The sequence below is a fragment of the Macadamia integrifolia genome, unplaced genomic scaffold, assembly GCF_013358625.1.
Source record: "Macadamia integrifolia cultivar HAES 741 unplaced genomic scaffold, SCU_Mint_v3 scaffold69, whole genome shotgun sequence".
Classification (NCBI taxonomy): Eukaryota; Viridiplantae; Streptophyta; class Magnoliopsida; order Proteales; family Proteaceae; genus Macadamia; species Macadamia integrifolia.
The window spans coordinates 433,712-449,661 of record NW_024870513.1 but is presented as its reverse complement, the minus strand read 5'-3'; the positions used below and the strand labels follow the sequence as shown (position 1 = coordinate 449,661).

The following is a 15,950-nucleotide window of genomic DNA, read 5'->3' as shown; positions in this document are numbered from 1 at the left end:
CCCCCCCCCCCCCCATAAACACACATATGGACATGCATTCATGAACACACATATGACTTAGTAATTCTAATGTGCCGTGCAATATTAGGTGTCTGGAAGGATGTTTTTGCTTCATATTTTTGTATCTATAAATAAAATAATTGCAGCTGCATAATTGCCTGCAAAGTGAATTGTGAAGTCTCCGACAATTGAATTGCATCCGTAAACATATGAAGGTATTCTTACATAAATGGAAAGGGCAGGATTGTGTGGTGCGCATGCCATTGTTTAACAAATAACCCTAGATAGAGTGTTGTAACTCCAGTGTTTGAAAATTAGGTGTATTATTGCATCTCTACCCCTCAGTTCTCGGTGGTGGTTGATGGCAACCCAGCAGGGTTTCTTCTCCTCTTTGGTTGGCATTAGACAAGGCTGACCCTTGTCTCCTCTTTTTTTCACCGTTGCCCTAAAAGTGCTCTCCGGAGAGATTCAGTGCAACACAGATCAGCAGCTCATCTGCCCTTTGCCCAAGTGTACGAAGCTTATGATATCTCATCTAGCCTTTGTTGATGACCTCATGATCTTCTCCAAAGAAAATATATTTTTTTTCGATTTAGACTACTATGGATTGAGTTGGTTTGAAAGAATGTTTGGCCTTAAGATCAACCCCCTAAAATCTCTATTATTTTTGGCGGGTCTCTTTGATTTAGACAAGTGCTCCTCCAAGAGAAGACTGCTTTCCTCCTCGGTCTCCTCCCTGCCAAATACTTGGGGTTGCCTCTTATCCTCGCTCGGTTGACAGCTCATCACTACACTACCAAGTCCCATCCTTGATCTTATGTGCAAGAGGCTCCAACTGTCAAAAGGCAAGCTTCTCTCATATGCCTGCTGCTTGGAGTTGATTAGATCCGTGCTCTAATCATCCTACATCTATTCTTCAGGAATCATTGGCCTGCCTCGGTCTATTATCAAGGGTCTTTAATCTCTTATATGCTTCTTTCTTTGGAAAGGCTCGAATACCTCCAGATTCCTCCAGCCTATCAATTGGGCCTCAGTTTATCTTCCCAAAGATGAGGGAGGTCTTAGCTTGAGAAGAATCAAAGAGTTCAATTCGGATGTCATTCTTAAATTGGTTTGGAAGATCGCTGCAAGGAAGAAAAATATTTGGGACAGTATCAACAGTTAGTTGGAAAGTTGATCTATATATTCTATACCCATCCAGACATTGCCTATGCTGTCAGTCTAGTTAGCTAGTACATGCATGATCTTGACTCCATAGATTTAGAAGTGTATCGTATACTGCGGTATTTGAAATATGCCCCAGGAAAAGAGATACTTTTCTCTTCCCATGGTCACTTGCAAATTGATGCCTTTTGTTAGGATTTAAAATGTAACCGCAAGCGTACGGATCAGTGTAGCTACTGGTCGAACATAGAGAGAACAACCACTTTATTTTTGGCTTCTTTCAATAATGTGATTCGTCATCTAAGAATTTAAATACGCAAGCCACGCAATTAAAATTAAATAAATAAATAACTGAAAATAAATAACCCACGCAATTAAAAAGTAATAAAGGAAAAAAAATGCTGAAATAAAAATAAAGTAAAAGAAATGGGATAAATCTAGAGAGAGGCTCACAAGTAGGTTTCTCTACTTAGCCCGAGGGGTGCATCATAATATGAGCTTCCGTACTTGACCAGAGAGTCACTCTTACAAGGGTTACTCTACTTGGCTTTAGGGAAGGGGAGGCAATTAAAATAAAAACAATAAAATGATGGTTCTATGGCTAGGAGGGGCAAAGCCAACACATACACTAGCCATGAACCTTGGGGGAAAGGAAAAGCAATAATGTAACGACTGAAATTAAAATCCTAAATTAAGAAAGAAAGGGTAGTCAGAAGAGGAAATGAGCGGGGAAAGAAGACTATTGAAGAAGCCTACCAACCTGAATTAATGCTTGAACTTGAGAGCTTGGGTGATTTTAGATATTGCCAACCCTAAAAATCAGATCTGGAATGAACCAAATCTGAAATTTCTAGGCCAGGAGAAAACAAATCTTGAAAAAAAAACTGAACTTGAAAAAAAGATGTTCACGTCTCATGATCTTGTCACCTAGATCTAAGCCTAGAACTATAACTTAAAAATTACAACTCAATTGCATAAATCATAAACATAAAAGGCTGAATAAAAAAAAAAATACTTGCAATAATTGAAATAAAAAAGCTATTACAAAAGTGATTAAAGCAAAAACAAAGAAGAACTAAAACTAAAGAGAGAGAGAGAGAGAGAGAGCAACTAAAAAAAAACCTAGAAGAAGAATGAAGTGCCTCCTCCCCTTGTGTTGATTCTATTATATAGAGAATGAGGGAGGGAAGCTAACGATTTTAGCTTCTAAAAAAAAGGATTTTTTATTTTTTATTTTTTGATGAGGTGGAGGTGAGAGAAGAGAGAAAAGAGAGAAAACGTGTGGAGAGAGAATCTCCCATGATTTTTCTTGCATTTTTTTTCCTATTTTTTCTCCCTTTTTCTATTTTTCTCTCTTCTTGTGCAAGAAACCCCCCTTGGCCAATTTTTTTTGCTTGGATTTGGATAATATTCTATTTTAATGGGAAATTTCATCCATGCCCTTGTCTTTTCCTTTTTCTTTCCAATTTTTTCTCTTCAACTTGCGCACAACCCTCTTGGCCGACCTCCTTGCTTTGAGTGATGAGTAGGAGAGAATCTTTCAAAAAAAATCTCCAAAAAATGGTAGCCAAGAGGTTTGAACTTGAGACCTAATAAGGAAGGGATTTTGCACCCCACAACTCACCAACTATGCTAGGTAGTTACCAAAAATGAATCTTCAATCACTTAAGGGTGTGGTCCATCGATCCTTATTGGCATTTGGAATATTCCTTGTACCCCTGGGACAACTGCAGATGGGCTGGTTTTGCATCTCGGTTCAGTTCTGATCCATTATTCTTTTTATGGTCCGAAAAGAATAGTCACTTGTACGATTGACCAAACAAATGTGTACTTTTAATTGAACACATCCATCTTGCTTAAAATTTTGTCCTCTTTGCAACCATGAAAAGAAACGGGACCTCTTTACATGTAAAATTGGAGATATAATGCCCGATAGTCCTTAAGGCCTTGAAAATATAAAATCTACAAAAAGAGAGTAAAACCCAAGGTAGCGCCATTCTAAATATGTAAAATGCATGTTTTACTACCCTAGATTTCACACATAAATGTGCTCATTAGAATTTCCCCACACTTAAACTTTGCTAGTCCTTGAGCAAACTAGAAAGAAAAAGAATAAAAACAAAAAACCTAACTCACTTTCGTAGGAATTACGGTTGCACTTAGCATGTGTAACAAGCCTTTAAATCCCTAGGTCACCCCTAGTGGATGAGTTGTGTCTCGTGGCTGTTTGCAGTGAATATACACTAAAAATTCAGAATAAACAAATCCCAACCTTGGCTAAAGGTAAGGGCCATACCGATCTGGAGCAAAGATAATTCCTCTTACAAGGGACCCCCACACTTGAACTTTTATTACCCCATATCAATTCCAGGCACTAGCATATTTCTTAATTTGGAACTCACCTCGTCTCTTCCAAAACACCCTTATCTTAAGGCAAAACCACTTGTGAAGAAGTAGGGAACCAATGACTAAGGCGTAAGAGTGTTTTTTACCAAACATATTACCAAGCATTAATGACATTTGCACATTTTTTTCTCATTTTTTCGCTTAATAAACTCTATTCTACTCCCCTACTTTTGGCCTGAATGATATGGTGGAGCAAACACCAGACACCCAAGTTATTATGTAGCTTCCCTTTTTGTATATGCCCACAAGGACAGTGATGCTAGAGTTCTTTCAGAAGTTTCCTCCCTAGGAATTTCGATCAAGACACCACGCTTCCTGAGGCGCAATGCCCTGTCTAGTTCTAATGGAATCAACTCTTACTCTTCTTTATACCACATTTCACACTTCATTTAAAATTGTGCATTTGTCAACTCATGCCAAATTAAAAAGAAGGTCTCAACTCCAAATCAAAAGTACAAGGAACCCACAGAATTACATGTGGTCCAACACCAAAAAACAGGGGTCTCTTATGTTTCAAAAGAAAGTCCCATCTCAAAACACAGGCTTGTTTCTTTCTTTTCAACAGGGTTTTTATACATTCAAAATGGGTACCTTAATCAAAAATTTTATTTTCATACATCAAGCAACCGAATGGTATGATCATTAGCCAAAAGCCAAAGTAGAACTTCATCCTTAGCAAGCTCAAAAATAAAAAGAAAAACAAACAAAACAAAGTGGAAAAAGCAAAAACCGGTTTCCCCCCCCTCCCACACTTAAGTCATGCAATGTCCTCAATGCATAAAAAGAATTAAAAGCGAAAACAATGTATGAATGCAAGGGGTTCATACCTGATTAAAAGTTAGTCATCAATGTAAAGAGGTTCATGGAGATCCATGATCTCTTCACTACCAGTAGTAGGAAACTAGAGGAACGGTTTCAAACGTTGACCATTAACCTTTGAAATTACCCCTGTTCCTAGATTCATAATCTCCACAGCCCCATAGGGATATACATTATGGATAGTAAACGGGCCATCCCATCGGGATCTAAGCTTACCAAGGAAAAGATGCAATCGAGAGTTGTACAATAAGACCTTATCACCAATTGTAAAAGATTTGCGCAAAATATGCTTATCATGGAAAGCTTTGGTTTTTCTTTGTAAATCCTAGAACTTTCATAGGTATCATTCCTAAGTTCCTCCAACTCAGATAGTTGGAGCCTATGATGAACTCCCGCATCAGATAAATCAAAGTTAAACTTCTTAATGGCCCAAAAGGCCTTATGCTCCAACTCAATTGGTAAGTGACAGGCTTTCCCATACACCAAACGGTAGGGAGACTGACCAAGGTCGGTCTTGAATGCAGTCCGATGGGCCCACAAGGCATTAATGAGCCTAAGGGACCAATCCTTACGGTTAAGATTAAAAGTTTTGTCCAACATTTGTTTGATCTGCGTATTAGACACCTCCACTTGGCCACTAGTTTGGGGGTGATAAGGGGTAGATAACTTATGAGTGATCCCATACTTTTTCATTAAGGCCTTAAAAGGCCGATTACAAAAATGAGTACCCCTATCATTAATTATTGCATGTGGTGCACCAAAGCGGGAAAAAATGTTTTCTTTGAGAAACTGGACCACCACTTTGTGGTCATTAGATTTACAAGGTATGGCCTCTATCCATTTAGAAACATAATCAACGGCCAAAAGTATGTACAAATTCCCAAAGAAATTAGGGAATGGTCCCATGAAATCGATGCCCCATACATAAAAAATCTTTATTACCAAAATAGGGTTGAGGGGCATCATGTGCCTCTTATTGATATGGCCAAAAGACTGACAGACGGGACATACCTTACAAAAATCAAAAGTATCTCTAAAAAGAGTGGGCCAATAAAATCCGCATTGGAGAACCTTTGCGGCAGTCTTTTTAAGTCCAAAGTGTCCACCACAAGCATGATTATGGCAAAAAGAGATAATAGAATACTACTCATAATCAGGAACACATCGTCGGATAATCTGATCCGGACATATCTTAAACAAATAAGGATCATCCCAGAAAAAGTACTTAACTTGGGAATGAAACCTATACTTATCTTGGATGGACAAGTGATCCAAAGTCACACCTGAAACTAAGAAGTTAATGTCAGCAAACTATGGTTCACTGGACACTGCAAATAACTGTTCATCTTGAAAGTTCTCGTTGACTGGAGAATCGATAGTCAAGGAATTGGGAAGCCGGGATAAATGGTCTGCAACTAGGTTTTCAACTCCTTTCTTATCCTTAATTTCCAAATCAAACTCTTGCAAAAGTAAAACCCACTTAATGAGACGAGCTTTGGCATCCTTCTTCTGAACTAGGTATCTAAGAGCAGAATGATCAATATACACCACCACGTGTGAACCAACTAAGTAAGATCGAAACTTATCTAATGCAAACACAATAGCTAAAAATTATTTTTCAGCGGTTGTATAATTGAGTTGTGCATCATTTAAGGTCCTACTAGCATAGTAAATGACAGTGGGCAACTTATTAATCCTTTGACCTAAAACCGCTCCTATGGCAAAATCCGAAGCATCACACATCAGTTAAAAAGGTTCAGTCCAAAGAGGTAGTTGAACAATGGGTGCATTGGTTAACTCCTTCTTAAGTTACTTGAAGGATTCTAGACACTCTTTAGAAAACTCAAATGTTTGATCTTTGGCAAGTAATGAAGTGAGAGGTCGGGCTAACTGACTAAAGTTCTTAATAAACCTTATGTAGAAGCCCGTATGCCCTAGAAAAGACTAGACGTCCTTAGCAGATTGAGGAGGTGGTAAATTATCAATTAAATCTAGTTTGGCTCTATTTACCTTAATTCCCTCTTTGGATATTATATGGCCTAAAACAATACCGGATTTAGAGTTTTTTCGTTCTATTGGAACGAAAAAACGGAATCTTCTGTTTGGTGCACTTATGGTCCGTTTCTGTTTTTTTGGAACAAAAAGTGAAAAAAAAAACTGAAAAAACGAGATTGGAAATGGAGTTCCGTCTTCCCAGTTTTGTTCCATTTTACAAAAAAAAAAAAAAAAAAAAAAAAAAATCCCGATAAAAATCTGAAATTTTGAAACACCATTTTTTCGTTTAAAAACTGCGTTTTGACACAGAAACTGAAATTTTCGTTTTTGACACGAAACGCCATTTCTGGAACAGAAACGATACCAAACGGGACCTTAGATATGCACCTTTTCAAAACTAGGGAAAGATGAAGACATTCATAATAGGAATTCCCATGAATTGAAAAGTCATCTATAAATACTTTTAAGAATTTTTCGACCATGTCAGAAAAGATGCTCATCATGCATCGTTGGAATGTAGCAGAGGCATTGTAAAGCCCAAAGGGCATACGCCTGTAAGCAAATGTTCCATATGGGCATGTAAAAGTGGTTTTATGTTAGTCCTTGAAAGCAACTGGGATCTGGTTATAGCTGGAATATCTATCAATAAAACAATAATATTCATGTCCCGCTAACCTCTCTAACATCTGATCAATTAATGGCAATGGCATGTGGTCCTTCTAGGTTACCACATTAAGTTTCCTATAGTCTATGCATACTCTCCACCCTGATTGGACACGAGTTGGAATCAGTTCGTTATTAGCATTTGGAACTACAGTAACACCAAACCTCTTGGGCACTGTATGAATTGGGCTTACCCATTGGCTATCAGAAATAGGATAATTATTCTATGATCCAAGCACTTTAGGATCTCCTTCTTAATGGCTTCCATCATCACTAGGTTAACTCTTCTTTGGGGTTCTGTGGATGGTTTGGAATCCTCCATAAGATTTATATGATATTACACAATAGAAGAGCTTATACCCTTGATATCAGCCATGGTCCAACCTAGGGCTTCCTTATTGTCTTTCAACACTTTAAGTAACTCCTTTTCTTGGGTAGAATTCAAATTTGAAGAAATTATTACAGGAAGAGTCTGGTCAGGCCTTAGGAAAGCATACCTTAAATTAGATGGCAACTCCTTAAGATCTAGCTTAGGGGGCTCAACTATGGAAGGTTTGTGAATGGAATTGGAACGGGGTCCTAAGGACTCCACAGGTGTGTGAAGACTTAGGACTTCAGAAAATAAAGTTTCACTATCATCATCCAACTCATCCATACACTCTTGGAATTCTGAATCAAAATTAATATCAAAATTGGTAATTAAATCATCAAAAAAATCCAGAAAATCCTCAAGCATATTGATCTCTTCTTCTATATGTGGTTGCTTGCCTATCCTAAACATGTTAAACTTAATAGTTTGGTTGCCAAAAGATAACCTTAGGAAACCATTCTGGTAATTAATTAATGCATTACTGGTAGCCAAGAATGGTCTTCCTAGAATTATTGGGATCTTATCCTTGGTTGAGAAGGGCTTGGTATCTTATACAATGAAATCAATAGGGAAAATAAATTCCCCCACCTTTAGTAAGACATCCTCAACCATCCCTTTAGGAATCTTAACAGACCTATTTGCCAACTGAAGAGTAGTTCCAGTGGCTTTCAATTCTCCTAATCCTAGTTGCTTGTACATATGGTCAGGTAAAAGATTCACACTTGCGCCAAGGTCAAGCAAGTAATGCTCAATGTAGGTATTGCCTATGACACAAGCTATGGTAAGGCTCCCTGGATCCTTATATAGGCTGAGTAATTATGGAACTAATGTTACTTGCCAAGAACGCCTTTTTGGGCACACTAGTGATACGTTTGTGAGTACACAAATCTTTCAGGACCTTTGCATAGGCGGGGATCTGGGATATGACATCCAAAAGAAGGATGTTCACTTCTACCTTTTTCAAGACTTCTAAAAGTTTATCCATAGAAACAGTCTTCTTTTTGTTTACCAAGCAATTAGGAAATGGGGCAGGAGGAACATAAGGACTGTTAGAGATTTGCCCTTTTTCAAAAGAATCATTAAGTTCATCAAACGAACCTGGAACATGAGGCACACTTGCGTCCTCAACAAAAGGAGAGTTAACAGGAGTAATGGATGAGAAAGATTTAGGAACACTCTGTTGGTACTCTTTGCCACTCCTAAGGGTATAAACAACATTACATTGGTTGAAGAGCCCTTGTTGGGTCTGACCTTGTACTATATTCAGTGATGCATTAGTTGGTGCTTGTGAACTAACAAGCTGATGATGCCTAGGGTTAGGCTCTGGTTGACTGGGTAAAGTTCCCTTCTCCCTCTCACGCATAATTGAGACAACTTGGGTGAGTTCTCTCGTAAGATTTTGATGGCTTGTCATGAGGGCTATATTTTTTTTCCAAGTCACTTATTCTATTTGCCTCTCCAATGTTGGTAAACCTAGGGGGTTACTAATAAGATGATAGGAGAGGGGCCCTAGGAAAACTAGCCTGAGGTCCTACATTTGGCCTAGAAAAAGTATTTTGGGAAAAAGATTGTTGTGCAAGGGGAGGCCTTTGGGGTCCAGGTTGACTTTGATTATGGAAATTGGAAGGCCCTACTTGGTTGCCCTGATTTTAGGAGAAATTTGGGTGATTTCTCCATCCTGAATTGTAAGTATTACTATATGGATTATTCTGGTATAAGTCATTAACACTATCATTAGAAGTGCCCCCAGAGGTGTTGGGGCATTTTTCTATGACATATCCAAGGGACTGGCACCAAGCACACATCTTAACCAAATTGACTGATGATGGCTCTCTAGGAACAATAACCTCAATCCTCTTGATTAGGCTATCCAAATGGGATTCCTTGGCTACTATCCCATCCACAAAATATCCTTTTTCTCTTATGGTTCTTTCACTCTCTTGGGTTGATTCCCACTCACGAGTTTTGTCAGTTAAGTCAAGTAAGAATTCCTATGCCTTTTCTTCATCTGTAAAGGATGTGAATCCCTCAGGGCACATAGACTTTATCATTTGTTTAGTTAGGTAATCATTACCCTCGTAAATTATTTGACAAAAATGCCATAAGTCTAGGCCATGGTGAGGGCATTATTGGTGTAGATCCTTAAATCTCTCCATAAGTTTGGAAAAGGACTCTCTAGGCTTTTGTCTAAACTGAAGGATATCACTTCTAAGCTTATTGGTCTTGTGAGTTGGGAAAAACTTCTTAAGGAAGACAACTGTGAAGTGTTCCCATGAGGTTATGGAATTTGTGGGTAACCCATACAACCACTTCGTTGCTTGGTCTTTCAATGCAAACGTGATGAACCTAAGCTTTACAGCATCATCAGAAAGCTGTTGGATCTTAATTAGAACACATACCTCTTCAAATTCCTTTAGAAATAGGTATGCATCCTCAGAGGTCAGCCCATGAAAGTGGGGCAACATAGTGATGTACTGAGATTTGAGCTCAAAATTATTGCCCTGGGCTTGTGGTAGAAGTATGCAGGAAGGTTGACCTGCTCTAGCAGGGTAAAACCTATCTTTAAGAGATTTAGGTGTAGAGTTTTGTTGTTGATCTCCCATATTGAAAAGTTTTAAAGAGAGCAAATGTATAGGGTCACTACATGTTGGATCTCTTCTTTCTAACCGATTTTTAGTATTACGTACCTACCTAACACTCATGCAATAGAAAACTACCCACAACTAGAGTAAGATAAGAACAAAAGAATGGAAAGAAAAACCTTTTTTTTTAAATTATTTTTTTGATTTTTTTTTTCCTTTTTGGGAGCTTACCGGCAGGGATCCGAGGTTGTTCAAGTCAATTCCTAAAGTACTGCTACAGGGCAAAACCTGCCTTTATCATACTGTGATGCTTGGTGACCTCCACCAATACAACTATTGTTACAAGTTCTTCTCAAGAATTCAATAAAAGAAAAGGAAAAACAAAACAAAGCAAACAAAACACTCCGATTTACCAAAAGAAAGCGAAAAATAACATGGAACTGTCTCCCCAGCAACGGCGCTAAAAACTTGTTAAGATTTAAAATGTAATAGCAAGCGTACGGATCAGTGTAGCTACGGGTCGAACACAGGGAGAACAACTACTTTATTTTTGGCTTCTTTTAATAATGCGAAAGTAAACCGATTAATAGTTGTGATCTAATTCTAATTACCATCCTAAACATATGTATATAAAATAACGTCCTGACTATTCATCACCTAAGAATTTAAATACGCAAGCCATGCAATTAAAATTAAATAAATAAATAACTGAAAATAAACACCCCACACAATTAAAAAGCAATGAAGGAAAAAATGTTGAAATAAAAATAAAGTAAAAGAAAGGGGATAAAGCTAGATAGAGGCTCACAAGTAGGTTTCTCTACTTAGCCCGAGGAATGCATCATAATATGAGCTTCCTTGACCAGAGAGTCACTTTTAAAAGGGTTACTCTACTTGGCTTTAGGGAAAGAGAGGCAATTAAAATAAAAACAATAAAATGATGGTTCTATGGCTAAGAGGGGCAAAGCCAACACATACACTAGCCATGAACCTTGGGGGAAAGAAAAAGCAATAATGTAATGACTGAAATTAAAATCCTAAATTAAGAAAGAAAGGGTAGTTAGAAGAGGGAATGAGGGGGGAAAGAAGACTATTGAAGAAGCCTACCAACCCAAATCAATGCTTGAACTTGAGAGCTTGGCTGATTTGAGATACTGCCAACCCTAAAAACCAGATCTGGAATGAACCAAATCTGAAATTTCTAGGCATGGAGAAAACAATTCTTGAAAAAAAAACTGAACTTGAAAAAGAGATGCTCCATGGCTCATGATCTTGTCACCTAGATCTAAGCCTAGAACTATAACTTAAAAATTACAACTCAATTGCATAAATCTTAAACATAAAAGGCTGAATAAAAATAAAAGAGTGCGTGCATTAATTGAAATAAAAAATCTATTACAAAAGTGATTAAAGCAAAAACAAAGAAGAACTAAAACTAAAGAGAGAGAGAGAGAGAACAACTAAAAAAAACCTAGAAGAAGAATGAAGTGTCTCCTCCCCTTGTGTTGATTCTATTATATAGAGAATGGAGGAGGGAAGCTAATGATTTTAGCTTCAAAGAAAAATGTTTTTTTTTTTTTATATTGTTGATGAGGTGGAGGAGAGATAAGAGAGAAAGAGAGAAAACGTGTGGAGAGAGAATCTCCCACGATTTTTCTTACCTTTTTTTCCTATTTTTTCTCCCTTTTTCTATTTTTCTCTCTTCTTGCGCAAGAAACGGCCGATTTTTCTTGCTTGGATTTGGACAATATTCTATTTTAATGGGAAATTCCATCAATGCCCTTGTCTTTTCCTTTTTTTTTTTTTTCTTTTTCTTTCCTATTGTTTCTCTTCAACTTACACACAACCCTCTTGGCCGACCTCCCTGCTTTAAGTGATGAGTAAGAGAGAGAATCTTTCAAAAAAAAATCTCAAAAAAATGGTAGCCAAGAGGTTCGAACTTGAGACCTCCTAATAAGAAAGGGATTTTGCACACCACAACTCACCAACTACGCTAGGTAGTTACCAAAAATGAATCTTCAATCACTTAAGGGTGTGGTCCATTGATCCTTGTTGGCATTTAGAATATTCCTTGTACACCTGGGATAACTGCAGACTGGCTGGTTCTGCATCTCTGTTCAGTTCTGATTTATTATTCTTTTTCTAGCCTGAAAAGAATAATCACCTGTACGGTTGACCAAACGAATGTGTACTTTTTATCGAACACTTCCATCTTGCTCAGAATTTTGTCTTCTTTGCAACCATGAAAAGAAACAAGACTTCTTTATGTGTAAAATTGGAGATATAAACTCCGATAGTCCTTAAGGCCTTGAAAATATAAAATCTACAAAAAGAGAGTAAAACCCAAGGGTGCTCCATTCTAAATATATAAAATGCATGTTTTACTACCCTAGATTTCACACATAAATGTGCTCATCACCTTTATAGATGCTAATTAGGCCAGCTCCCTTGATGATTGGAGGTCTATGATTGGCTATGGCACATTTATGGGTGGAAATTTGGTCACTTGAAAAGTAAGAAATAGGCTGTTGTTGCTTGTTCTAGTGCTGAAGCTGAATTTCAAACCATGTCTCATAGCATTTGTGAGTGGATGTGGCTCCAAAGTCTTTTGAAAGATCTGGATCTTCTTGTTGCTTTACCAATGATGCTTTACTATGACAGTAAGGCCACCATCTGGTTGTACAAAACATGTGGAGATTGATCGCATTTTATTAAAGAGAAGTTAGTATAAAGGCTGATCTGCATTCCTTTGTTGAGTCTGGATAGCCATTAGCTGATGGTTTTGCCAAAGGATTAGTAGCAAGTTATTTCATCCAATCATGTCCAAGTTGGGTATTTGTGATATCTATGCACCAATTTGATGGGGAGTGTTGTAATATTGGTGTAAATGTGTAATACGGGTATAAGGGTATATCTGTCATTTAAGGGCATACTTTTAACTTGTATCTTGTTTCACTTATTATAAACAAAGAAGGGTGTCAGTATATATAGTCAGTCATTCTTGACAATCAAACAGTATGCTCGGTATATCTTTGCTTATTGGGTCATATGAGTGGGTACATTAAGTAGTAAGGGCGGTGTTGTAATTATAACATGTCTTTATTTATAATAAAGACATACTACTTCCGATTGGAGGCTAACACTATTCTTTCCAATTAGCTCTCTCCTTTGCTACCTTCAATTATTTCTTATTCTCTCTATTTTTATGCATCATTATTGTTTATAGTTTTAGATCTGAAAATGTTAGATGGTATCAGAGCAATAAGAAATCATCAACTTCGATCTATCTTTTTCTTCTGATGGTCCCATTAGGGTTTTCTCTTTTTACCTATGCTGATTTGTTGTTGTAAGAAATCCTAGTTGATAAAACATGCAAAAGGGTTTCCTATGGTTATTAAGATTCGTGCACCAATAAATTGCCATGCACATGAACGATTACAAAGTTTTATAGCTTGCAGTTGGACGTTCTACTTCTCTTTTGGCTTAACCTTTGATTGAATGTATCTTTTTATCCAACCAATGGATGTGAGATTTTAGGTTTTAATTTCATGAACAAGGCTCTACCATCAATCCAAATTTGATTGTATGTCGTCTTCACAAGGCAATTTATGGGCTGAAACAGGCTCCTCGTGCATGGTTTGATAAGTTTAGTATAGTTATTGGTGGTTGTTGAATAATGGATTATTGTAATAATGGGTTTTAGGGGTTATATCCAAACGGAACCTTAGTCCCTTTTTGGGTTTTATTTTATTATAAATAGGGGAGGATTGTGCTTATTAATACACAAATCCATATTCCCTAAATCTTCACGGTATCAGAGCAAGTCTGATCACCAAACCCTAAACCCCAGTCCTTTACCTTCTTCATCCTCCTCCATGTTTTAGCCTTCATAGCCGCTACCAAGCCTCACGCCACTGTTCCATCTTGCCTAGCCCCACGCTGCTTCTCCCTCTCACACAGCCCCATGCTGCCGCTCCATCTTCCACCGCCATACGCCACCTGCCCATCTCGGGCAACCCTCTTTTGATACCACGCCACCACCTTTCCTTGCTGCAACCTTCTTGCGCCACCTCGCTACCAATTGCAGCCCTCTTGCGGCACCACCACCAACTGCTACAAACCCACCGCAGCCCTTCCCTTGCTCCAAACACCTAATCCTAATCCTACTACAACTAAACCGAACCCAATCCTACCGCAACACCTAATCCTAATCCTAAACTGCCTAGAACTAACCCAATCCCACCATAACACCTAATCCTAATCCTAAACCACCTAGAATTAACCCTAACCGATTCCTAATCCTAAACCACCTATACCCACCCTATCTCCCTAACCTATCCATCCACCCCACCGAAAAACCTACACCTACCCTATCCCCTCATCGCCTCTCTCTATCCCTTTTCCCTCTCTTGCACCCTAAGATCTCTTGTAAAGGGGTGATTTTGCCTCTCATAGGCTCTCTCCCTTAGTGGTGAGTGTTCTCCCACAGGGGGCTGTTGTCTTGGTGTTGTTCATGCTTCATATCTATGCTTGATTAGATCTGGATTGGTTGTCCTTGCTTGTGATTGCTTGTTGAATCTACACCCATGGCGTCTGAACCTCTGAGGATTATGGCACATTAGTTACTCAGGATGGAGGGGATTGTTCCTTTGGTCATGATTATCCCCTTTCCCTACTAGCACATCAAGTTGGACGGGAGCAACTATTTGATTTGGTCCTGTACTTACTACTTGTCAATTGCTGGTCGTAATTATGTCGAGTTTCTCACAGGTGATTCAGTTCGCCCTACTACTGCAGGTTTCGCTCAAGATAAATGGGGCGTTGCTTACTAGATGGTAATGTCCTATCTTATTAATTCTATGTGCCCTTCTATTACTCGGACATATCTGTTACTTGATTCTGCTGCTAATATTTGGAAAGCCGCTAAGGCCACTCATTCCCACGTGGGCAGGCGTGCCCAATGTTTTGAACTAAGGAAAAAGGTCCATCATGCTACTCAGAAGAAGCTTTCTGTGGCTCAATATTTGATGGAGGGCCAGTAGGGGAAGGGAAGAAATCCCTGAGAGTCGCACAAAGAAGGGGGAGGGAGGGGAATCGCACACAGCCCGCAGGCACACACCACAACATCAACTCATAACTTTATTCTTCAATTCTGAGTTTTTCTATCTATTACAACCCAATTTATAGGAAAAATAAAAACATAAAAATATAAACCTAAATGAAATAAGAAACTACCCTAAGCAAGGAAAGAAATTGCAAAACGGACTCTTTAAATCCTATATGAACCTAACTTACTAAAATAAAGTGAATAAAGCAAAATCAAAGGCAATCTTCCTAAATAAAGTAAATTCCTAAAAATCCTACTAGACCCAAAACCAATATGGATCTGGTTCATCTCTGTTTGGATATTCAGCTGGATTTGGATCGGCCCAAGGCTGTGCACCTGCATCAATATTACTTTGATCTGCAGGGTATGTGGAATGAGATTGATTTTTATGAGACTTGTCAACCTGTTTGTGAGACTAATGTTGTTGGGTTTAAGAAGCATGAGGAGGAGCTCCGCATTTATGATTTTCTAGCAGGTCTCAATGTGGAATATGATCAATTTCGGGCTAATGTGTTTACTCATGATCCTTCACCCACCCTTAAGGTGGTCTGTTCCATAATTTAGGATGAAGAGCGAAGTCAATCTGAGATGTTACAACCTATTTCTCAAGATCACTCCGCTCTGGCTTCTGCTACTGGTTTTGATTCACGGACTGCTACTTTATCCTCTCCTGATAAACCGGTTGCCAAATGTGACTACTGTGGCAAGGAGTGTCACACCAGGGAGACAAGTTGGAAACTTCATAGACGCCCTGCCAATTCTTGTTGGCATAATCAAGGTCGTGGGAAAAAAAAAAACCCAAGCAAATCAATCGGAGACTACAATTGATTCTGATGGCTCCACT

At 38.4% G+C, this 15,950-nt stretch overlaps 1 protein-coding gene and 1 non-coding gene across 4 annotated transcripts in view; both read left to right on the top strand.

Annotated features, from left to right (window-relative positions):
* Positions 1-15,950, top strand: part of LOC122069690 (endonuclease MutS2) — a 121,277-nt gene that overhangs the window by 80,132 nt on the left and 25,195 nt on the right. The gene's annotated exons all lie outside the window — the stretch shown is intronic.
* On the top strand, positions 9,527-9,633 carry LOC122069710. The gene has a single exon (XR_006137516.1). It is a non-coding gene; the product is annotated as a small nucleolar RNA R71 (small nucleolar RNA).